The sequence below is a fragment of the Saimiri boliviensis genome, chromosome 1 (genome assembly GCF_048565385.1).
Source record: "Saimiri boliviensis isolate mSaiBol1 chromosome 1, mSaiBol1.pri, whole genome shotgun sequence".
Lineage (NCBI taxonomy): Eukaryota > Metazoa > Chordata > Mammalia > Primates > Cebidae > Saimiri > Saimiri boliviensis.
This window is the reverse complement of record NC_133449.1, coordinates 6,598,582-6,609,579: the sequence shown is the minus strand read 5'-3', so window position 1 is coordinate 6,609,579 and position 10,998 is coordinate 6,598,582.

The window sequence follows — 10,998 nt, the reverse complement described above, 5'->3', positions numbered from 1 at the left end:
CGCACCTGGTTGGAAAAGTTTCTTTTTAAAGCCAGATAATAAACAGACTGATTGGCTGGTGGAGGATGAGTCCAGGATCATTCATCTCAAGACCCCTTTCAGATGACAGTGAAAAGGCATGGAACCAAATTGAATTTAGGCCTTACTACTTCATTAGCTATCCAGCCTCATTTATGCAAGGTGACAGTGTTAAAATTTAGATATTTACATCTTCCTGTATTTCAATATCACTTTTGATAGACATTTTTGGTTAGAGGAAATCCAATGCTTTTCTAAGATGCTTCCTAATTGGTGAGAATTACTGTGACTCATCATTTATTTATCTTTACCATTTTTTTGAAAGCCTTGTTTACCTTTTTACTGAAACCTTCCTTTTAGTGCTTTTTCATAAGAATTGTGTGTAAACATGTGATCTTGTGCTTCCGTGACACCTGTAGAAAGTTGGAAGAGGTCCAGTAGCTGAACTGCCAGAGCCACAATGTAGCTGGGTGACTTTGAATAAGCAACTTTATGTCTCTGGATTTCCATTTCTTCATCAGCAAAACCACATATCTCATGCAATTTTTGTGCAGAGAGAAAAGGCTTATTTTTGTGAAGAATTCACAAAATAGTGTCTGGCAAACTTTAAGTGTTGTTATCCTAACCCTAATTTGTTACTCGGATAGTGTCATATTCTGAACAGAAACAGATTATTCTTGTTATTCTGATACTATCATATTCTGAATAGAAACAAAAATGACTTATTTTACTTAAAAGAAAACATTAAGCATATTTAATTTAATATCTACAAAATTGCATGTTTAATGATTACCAAATATGTAACAGTAGGTATGTCTCAGGTCCTTGAAATCTTAGCCCAAAGTTTCTTAAACTCTCATACCATGGTCTTACCCAATTGAAAAATACTTTTTGCTAGGTCATAATCACGTGTTTATGAAGAAGTGAGAACTAAGTCAGTTTACATTTCAAATCAATGTTAGGTAGCACAGAGGGTACCCACACAGGATTTTTGAAGCGAAATATTGTAAGAGTTGAATCCTACCTGGTTTAACCAGGCAGGTTCCTCCTGCCAATATTGTATAATTTTGGATAAATGTCTTTACTTGCTTGATCTTGCAAGTACATCTGGAAAATACAGATAAGAATCTCTAACTTACACTAGGCCTGTTAAAAAATAAGTAATATAATGCATAGTAAGCAGTGAGAGTAGTGCTTGCCTCATATGAGAAATATTTTGCATGAATATATTATTGTGCGTCAGGCATTGTCTTATACTTTGCATGTACTACCTTAGTTTACAGAGGATGAAACTTACAACACACAGGAGAAAAGATTGGAGCTGGGATTTAAGCACTTGCAACACTGCTCAGTAATTGCTTATTATCATCACATGATTTTATTATTGCTTCCTAGATCTATACTATTTAGTTCAGTTTTTTAAATTCACTTACTATTTCATTCATTCATTTATTTATTCAGACATGCTTTCTTTACTTCTTTTCTTCCCTTCCTTCCACATATTTATTGAGAGTCTCCTATGTATCAGATAAAAGCAATAAATATAACCAAAATATAGATGAAATAAATAAGTCAGAGTCCCTGCTGCCAATGAGGTCATAAAATCCAACAGTTATGTTGGTATTCTTTTAACATACACTTTTTCCTCCATTGGTTCTCTTTCCTCATACATCTAAGTGGAACATTCAGGAGGGGCAGACTTTCTTTGAAACACATTGAATTATATAAGGGAGATGACTTCATGCCACAGGTACAGATTTTATAGCCATACATGTCAATTGAAGGCCTCCATAGACAACTAAAACCTATGCATTTGTTCTTCAGACTGTGAATAAAAGTTCTTTGAAAACAAATTAGGAGGAAAGAGACTTTATTCTAATGAACAGTTTGCAAACTGGGGAGACACAGCGTTTGATATAAAATGAAAGTACCTTCCAGAAAATAAAGGGAATATCACAGTTTTATAGCGAAATTTCCCACTCAGGTATGTTTATGTTTATGTTAACAAGTTGTTTAGTTCTGATTGCTCAATGCAGCTGAGTTCTGATTGGTCAACACAGACAAATCCTCACTGCTTGATACAGCCCAGCCCTGACTGATTGATTTAGGTGAGGTCTGAACACTCCAAAGTTCAAAGGTTGCAGGTTTTGGGGGAATTGAGAGTCCATGTGTGACCTCTAGTCAGCAAATAGCTGCTTGGCTCTATTGTAAATATCAGCTCAGTTTCATAAATATCAGATTCATTTTGAAGAATTGGTTCATTTTGGTTCACATTCGTTCACATTTCCCCCATCCGGATCAAAACCTTTAGGCAGATAGCGATGATAGGTTAGGCTGGTTTTGGCCTGTCATGGTGCTGGATTGGTGGGCTGTCTTCTCTGGGTGTATGTAGCCCTGCACAGGGACCCTAGTGGCAGGGCAGTGGCTAACTGAGCAACTACAGCCACTTACTTATGAGAGGCATATAGGTACCTATTAAATTTTAATCAAACTCTTTTGGGTTAAGTTGGTTCTCCTTTCTGGCTGGAGCAATTTTGAAGTCTCAAGGGTTAGGTCAGCATGATCCTAGTGGGGGTCTATTGCAGGCATCTGTTAAAATAGGCTGGGGAAATCTTAAAGAGGAGCCAAATACTTAGCTCAAACATGAGGAGGATCAAGACTTGTAGGGTGGCATGCAGAAGGAACCTTACTGCAGGGGAAGCCAGGTGGAAATATCTGGAAATCAGAAACTCAACCTGGTAAGTCCAGCCAGGAGGCTTTTTGAAGGGTCTTTTTTTTTTTTCTTTTTTTTTCTCTCCAGATATTTGGCTAGCCTTAAGATCTTAGATGTTTCCAATTCAACCTGCCTGGAAGTATTTGCCCTGCAGAAAGTGGTAGCAACAGCACAAACTTCACTCTGTGCAGGGAGGAGTCAGTCTAAAGCAATGTGTTTGTCTAGGGCTACATGAGCAAGGGAGTCTATGGACCTCTGCTGCACCCTAATAGCTTGGATGGTGGAGCAGGCAATTCTGTGAACAGTTCAGGAAGGTTTTCTGATCATTTATTAATTTGGAGCAGAATCTAGTTTAAATTGGGAACCAAGAAATCTTCCTAACCTAGCTCCTTCACTAGGGTTAACCCTTCTAGATGAATTATATCCTTGAGAGTATCCACAACTATTATCTTCATAATCTGAGGGGTTATCATGAGTGTTGGATTGTAGCTCTTAGAGAACAGGGTAGGTAGTGTTGGTGGAGCTAACTGAATAGATGGGAATTTGGATAAAAGGTATTTCTGTGGCAAAATATCCTGGTGAGGATAACTCAAGCATCATTTCTTCTTTCTAGGATAATAAAATATGGGCCTGGCATCTTTCTAAGAACTTCTGTCCTAGGAAGTATGTGAAAGCACAAAGGAAAAACTGCCATTGAAGGGTCCTTGTTGGAAAATAATAGATAAAGATTAGGAACCATCATAGGTGGGCTGCCTAACCCAACCATCTGGATGAATTTAGAACTCCGAGGCGGGTCCATGAAAAGCATGCTGTGGTTAAGGACAGACAGAGTAGCCACAGTGTTGACCAGAGCTCTGATGAGTTTTTCCAATCTTAATACCTGATTCCCCTAGTTGAGTAATTTGAGTAAGGGAAATATCCCGAGAGGCTCTATGGTTTTGCTTGAGGGAAGAGGGCTGGTAAACTTTATCAGGATTTAATTGTAGCCAGATATTGTAGGAAATCAGGAGAACTCAGGATCCAGTCCAGTCTACAGGTAGAAAACCAGCGTTTGAAAACAGCACACAGGGCTTTAACCTATTAATAGGTGCACTTTAGTTTTCTTTAAGAACATGACGTTTTCTCTCCACATTAATTATACAGAAACTTTCAGGTTTTAGAACCTCTAGAGACTAGGAAGCCAAATGAAGGTAGAATTTAGATTTTACTTAGGGTCTTAAGGTCCCTGGGCCTACTGGGAAGTGACAAGTTTTATGCATTCAGTGTAAAGCTTGGAAGTCTTGAAGCCAGGCATTTTATGAACCTTCTTAAATATGACTTTTCAGCCAAAGCCTAGTAATATAATCAGTATTTCCAACAGTATCCTGCTTATAAAAGAGAGCAGATTTTTTACTGAACTTACAGAAATAAAATAAGAATGCTGACAAATAGTGTCATTCTGGAGGATTCAAGTAGGGGAAAGGCAAATGTTTCCACTTGTGTTCACAAAAGTATGCTTCACCAAATTATTGCAAACTATAGCTTATGAAAGGAAATGTCCTTGAATCTGAAAAACAAAACTTTTAAGTGGAGAATCAACATTTTAAATAAAAGTTATAAAATTATCCTTATCAATTACTTAATTTCAAGTAATTCATTTTGTTTTTCTTAATCTTAATTAGTAATTTTGGGCTATAGCTGATTGCAAATGCTACTAGAAAAGAATTTAAAACAATAATTATGGATGTGAAAAATCTAGAACAGCCATGATCAAAACTCTGATGAGCGTTTACAAGGAAACTGTAAGAAAGAATGTAGAAATAATTGCAAGTAAATATAGGTATTTCTGTGCATACAACCATTTAACACAATAATCATACTCATGACTGATAATACCTATTATGGTATATTAGTCAATTCTTTCATTGCTATAAATAAATAACCAAGAGTGGGTCACTTATATGGAAAAGAGGTTTAATTGGCTCATGGTTATGCAGGCTGTACAGGATGCATGATGCTGGCATCTGCTTGGCTTCTGGGGAGGCCTCAGGAAACTTAACAATCATGATAGAAAGCAAAGTGGGAGAAGGTGTCTCACATGGCCAGAGCAGAAGCAAGAGAGAAAGATGGGGCGGAGGAGGTGCCACACACTTTTAAACAATTAGATCTCACAAGAACTCACTATCCTGCAGACAGTACCAAGTGGTTGGTACCAAGCCATTCATGAGGACCTGCTCCCATGATCCAATCACTTCCCACCAGGCTGCACCAGCAACCCTGAGCTTTACAATTTCAACATGAGATTTGGGTGGAGACAGATCTAAACCATATCTATGGTATCCCAGAACTTTAAGAATCTCATGCAATTTGGAGCACACATTAGTAAAATATTTATAGAAATATAACTTAAAATAAGTTAAACACCATTTCTTATTTGATATGTTTCCCATATGATTTGCCAAATAAGCCTAATCATTTAATATTTCTACAAGATCAAAAAGACTTAATTTAGAATTTTGATGCTGGGGAAAACTGCCAAAGATGTCTAAAGGTTCAAAATACTTGATTAACCAGAACCATATGTCACTGCTAAATAAAGAGTGATAATTGGAAGACTTCAAAAAGAATACAGATTTACATGGATGTTATAACCCTAACCTTTTTAAAGTTCAGTTTCCCTAAGTAATCAAATGCCTGATAAAAACATGAAGCCAACACAGACTCTTAGTTTACTAGGCCAGTTACCTAATAGGTAAAGGGGAAACAAACCTTCTTTAGTGTGATTGCTTCTCCTTACTGAAAGCCCATTTGTGTAACCTGGGAGTTAAACCTGATGCAAAGAGTATTTGAATTTAAACAGTCACAGAAGAATGTATCCAGGACTCTAAGCATATTCTATTGTATACATATAAAGAAATGTAAACAAGAAAACTAGCACCTTGAGCAGGGAAATCCTTTGTTCTTAGGAACAGCATAGGAAACTTCCTGGTTACATGGAACAATTCAGACACATTAAGGAAAGCCAAGTGTGTAAAAATCATGCTATAGAGAAGAAACACTTTGGTTTTCTAGACCTTCAAGATAAACATTTTAGCATCAGGCCATGACAGCAGTGTTATAACCAGAGAAAAAGTTACAGGAGGTATCAAAAATGTTGAAGGAGATTTGTGGCCAAGCAAAAGAACTTACCTTTTCCAGGCCCAAGAGAAGGAGAGCTGCATTTATAACCTGAAACCAGGAAAATTATACAGATCTCAGGAGAAAACGTGCCAGAAACAGAAACTGCTTGTAGTTTAGAGGATGACTATTAAGGGAACAGATTTGCAAATTAAAAATGAAAACCTCTTGCAATTTTACTAAGAGCAAATCAGTATTTTAAGAAAATCTTAACACATGGGACCAAATTTTAATGTTCTCTATCAGTATATTTTTAATATCAAAGTTTAATCCCTAGAAAGACTCATACACAATTTCTCTTCAATTGTAGCCAACCTGACTGAATAGAAAATTGCTTTTATAAGCTTTCTTTTCACGCAGCTTATGATTTACTTAGACCTTTGATGACATGCTTAGACTTTCTGCTTTGTTCCAAACTTCCTCTTTCCTAAATAGTCGGTCATTTTATTGTAAGATAAAAAATTTACCATACAAGTTTCTTTTTCATTTCTCTTTTCTTTTCAACCTTCCTTATCAAAAATACATTATATCCTCCTCATTCATTTGCAAACAGAATGCCCTCTGCTCTAGTAGCTTAATCACACACATTAATTATACTATTTCTTAGCAATTCTAATTTTCAGTGAAAAATCTAGAAAGTAAGCAATTTTTAACTATCAATGCCATACCAACAATCCAATAATATACATTTTATAATTTCAAGAGATATAGGCTTTCTAACACAAGACTTTTTAATATGGAACAGAACATTTTTACTAAAAGATCCAAATAACTATTGTTCTTCTGAATTAAGAAGCCAAAAGTATGTAAGCCTAAACTCATATTTAGCAATAATGTCTTAGCATTATCTCATTTCTAAATGATCTAGATACTTAATTAATATTAATCATTTAATCTAGCTTAGAAAAATTCTAGAGCTATAGTTAGTAAAAAGACTTGGAAAAGCCTTCCTAAGTAAATGTATTACAAAACATAACCATTAGCAAAAGTTCATTTAAAAACTTTTATCCCATCCACATCCACTCCATCTTTTCATTTTTAATAATTATATCTGGGAAATTTCATGATACTTCAGACAAATCTAGCATAATCTCAAGCTGTTTTCTATCAACCAACTTTATATTACTGCATGCCAGGCAAGTATAATGAAATAAAAAAAACCTAATGTTAAATATATACATATTTTCTGATAACTCAAAGACACCGTCATTCTCATCAAACAAACAATATTAGACTAGTCTTATCCACCTAAAAATTACTAAGTTATATGAACTTGAAAAGCATTTTGACTTATTTGCTTATGAGTACCCATTTTTAGAAGCCAATCTGGTACTGTAGACAATATTCTAGCAGACACGTATATACACACATACACACAAAAATATGGGTAGGCACAAATAACAATCTTCTAGCTTTAATTTTAAAACTTGAGCCATGAGTCAGGTAAAATCCCTTTGCTTAGAAGACAGTTAGATTGAAACCCTGGGAAGAACTGAAAACATGGCCTACTCATTGCACTGACCTCACAAACTTGTTCTTTGCGGTGCCCTTACCATGAGCATTCCCACAAAACCTTACAGACTGGCAGAGCCTGACAGAGAAGGCCCTTCCTAAACCCTGGGCCAATAGGGAAAGTACCCTCCAGGGTCTGGATGGAGGGAACTGTCTGGAAAGGCTCCCTCCTCAACCTGGAGTCAAGAGGACGTATCCCCTTCGCAGTCTAGATGGAGAGACCGGCTGAGAGCACTCCCTTACCCAAGCCCATGGCTAAAAGAAGTTTCTCTTTGGGGGTCCAATAGATGGGACCTATGGGGGAAACAATAAAGTCTCCGAGACCTCATCCAAAGCATGGAAGGTATGAATTCAGGAAGACTTACATGAAGACTTCCCCACCTTCTTTCCCCTCACCTCAGGGGCCCAAAGTTATCATCGTGTTTTTGGGTCTGTGTACTTGCACACATAAAATGAAATACCAAAATATTCTAAAATAACAGTGAGTATTGTTCCTTGAAATTACTTATTTAAGACAACTGAGCTCAAGGACCTCTTGGAGGCACAAATGAGTCGGTTAAGGACTGCGCTGGGAAAAAAAATCAGGATTCTTTGCAAATTACACTTCTGATCCTCTAAATGTGAACAAATGTTCTCTGAAAAGGAATCTGGGAGAGAGAGGTTTTATTCCAGTGAACAATTTACACCAGCCTTCAGTGTGAAACAAAGGTGTTTTCCAGAGAACAAAAGGAAGTCTAGGGTTTTATAGCAAAGTCCCATCTAGGGTCTCAATCAGGTACATGTATGCAAATGAAGTACTGAAACTCAGTCCTGACTGGGTGACACAGCTACATCCTGATTGGTTGATACAACTGAGCTCTGATTAATCAATACCATTGAGTTTTGTTTGGTGGATTCAGGTGAACTCTCAAAGTCCCAAAGTTAGAAATGGTGGGCTTTCCAGGAAGTCACAGTACTTGTGTGATCTCTGGTCAGCAAATGGCTCTATTTTAAATTCAGGCTTGGTTAGCCACTTGGGTTCCATCTTCAAGGATCGACTCTTTCCATTTCACATTTGCTCATGCCACAATAGGCCTGCTGCGGTTGTAATTTCCAGTTCCCTTATGACCAGTGACATTAAGTATCTTCTGTTAGCCATTTGAGTATTCTGTGTGTGTGATGTGCTTGTTCCAATACTTTGCTTATTAGGTTTCCTGCATTTTATCATTAATTTGTAGAAATTAATTGCATATTGTACACTTTGTTGGTTACATGTTGGTTGCAAACATCTTCTTTCTCTTTGGCTTTCTCCTTCACTCATTCATGGGCCCAACATTGTGGTCGTGTGTCTGTGTATTTACAAAAATGAAATGGAATACCAACGTACTCTGAAATAAGAGTAAGTACTAATCTTTGAAATTTTTATTTTTTTTTCTTTTCATGAGGGTGTGTGTGTGTGTGTGTGTGTGTGTGTGTGTGTGTGTATACATCTGAAGACCACCTTCATGCTTGATGATTCACGAACAGGACTCATAAGATCAGGAGCATGTTATACTACCATCTGGGCTTTATTCCTCTAACAGTTTGTAGAGCAAGAGCAGCAGGAAAAAGGGGTAAGTCAAGCAGTCTGGAGAGGGTAGTCATAAGCTTCTGAGTCCTTCATCACCTGGGTTGCACAGGGTATGCTCTCTCCAGCAGTGAACTACCAAGACATGTTTGAAACCACTGGCCAGGAAAAGTCTGTTTGAGTCTCAGGGTCTGCCACTATATAACGGGCTAGACACGTAGGCACATCCTGCCATGTGTTCAGCTATGGTAACCAAATTTCAGGACCCCAACAATGAGTGAGGTGCTTATTGTCAATCTCGATGTTTGCACAAAATAATCGCAAGTTGGCATGTCATGGACTATTGCTCCAGGTGTCCACGACAGAATCACCAACCATGAATATAAAAAGTCTTTGGAGGGTCAGCTTTCCAAGGTCTGGCCAAAGAGCAATCATGGTTTCAGGCTCCTATGGAGATATGCAAGGGGTGGGCAGCTGGGCCTGTCATGGTAACTCTTCCCTAAAAGTCAGCCGTATCAACAGCATTTCTTAGTGAGAAAACCAACTCCATGAGACAGTAGAATACTCTTCAAATTGTAAACCCACAAATGTGCTAAGATAAATTTTTATTTGAAAAAGAAACCGAAGGCTTATGTAGGAGAGGGCTTAATTCTTCCTTGATAAATAAGTGATCTCTGAAATTTGCTCAGTGCTTTTTTGCCCTTTCATTAACTTCTTGCCGAGGATTTGGGTTAGACAGCCATAGAGTCATCACTCTATCCTTGGCTCATTTTATTATTTCTTGTTTTTTGAGCTCATCATTTATTTTGTAATATTCACTTTTATGAATGTGGAATTGTTTGTAATATTCTCCTTTGGGTTTCCTTTTCAACTTGTGGTTCTACCATCTCATTTATTCCTATTCTGATTTGCATTTTCTTTCTTTCTTTTATGAATTGAGTACTCATATCGGTTTAAACACGTTTTCGAAAACCAAGCTGTTTTTCTAAATGTTATTTCTTATTTATTTATTTATTTATTTTAAAGAGGGGGTTTCACCATGATGGCTAGGCTTGTCTTGAACTCCTGATCTCAGGTGATCCACCCACCTCGGCCTCCCAAAGTGCTAGGATTACAGGCGTGAGCCACTGCGCTGGGCCTAAATGTTATTTCTTTCATTTTATTATTTATTAATTGCTGTTTATATTGGTTAATTCTCTCTTTCTGTTTCTTTTTTTCTTAGGAGCAGAATGGCTGGAAAAGTTTCATTTTTTCTTGTTTCTACGTGCCGAAGATTACGTTTTTTTCCTATAATACAGTTGCGCTAGTCACTCACTTAAAGACACCTCTGTGAAGTATCTTCCCAGCTTGCACCTTCTCCCCTTCCCACCTGCAAGAGTGGGCTGCCACAGGCAAGTTGAGTCAATATAAACCTCCAGCTGTGGCCGCCAGAGTCTCTGTCCGACAAATTTGAAGGGGCTCGAAAATCTAACAAAAATTTCTCTTTATGAATGAAGATATTATATCTTTAACACTTTTATAATATCAACTGGGCCCAGCTACTGCAGTGTTATTAACTTTACATCCTTTGTAGGGCAAAGGTAGGTGAAAAATAGAGGAAAACTTTTTTAAAAATAGGATGGTTCATTGAGCAAACTGTGTGTCAGGTTTTCTTTCAGTTGGAGGCTCAGGGAAAAGTTAGGAATAAGCTAGCCTTCCTACTTATCCTCAAGGCCCACAGTGGTGGGAAACAGACTGGCAAGTGACTGCAGAGAGTCAAAGTCCGAAGATACAAATAGCCCTGGTGGGGCATGCAGGAGAGGCTCCTAACGCAGATATGTGGGGTTATAGGCTATGGCATGTCCCCCAGAATTCATATGTTACAGCTCTAGCCCCCAGTTCCTCACACTAGGACTGTATTTCAAAATAAGGCTTTCAATGGGTGATTACATTAAAACGAGAACAATATGGTGGGACCTAATTCAGTCTGACTGGTGTCCTTCCCAGATGAGGAAACTTGGGCTTTCAAGGAGACGCCAAGGATGCAAGCACAGAGGAAAGACCGCGTGAGAAC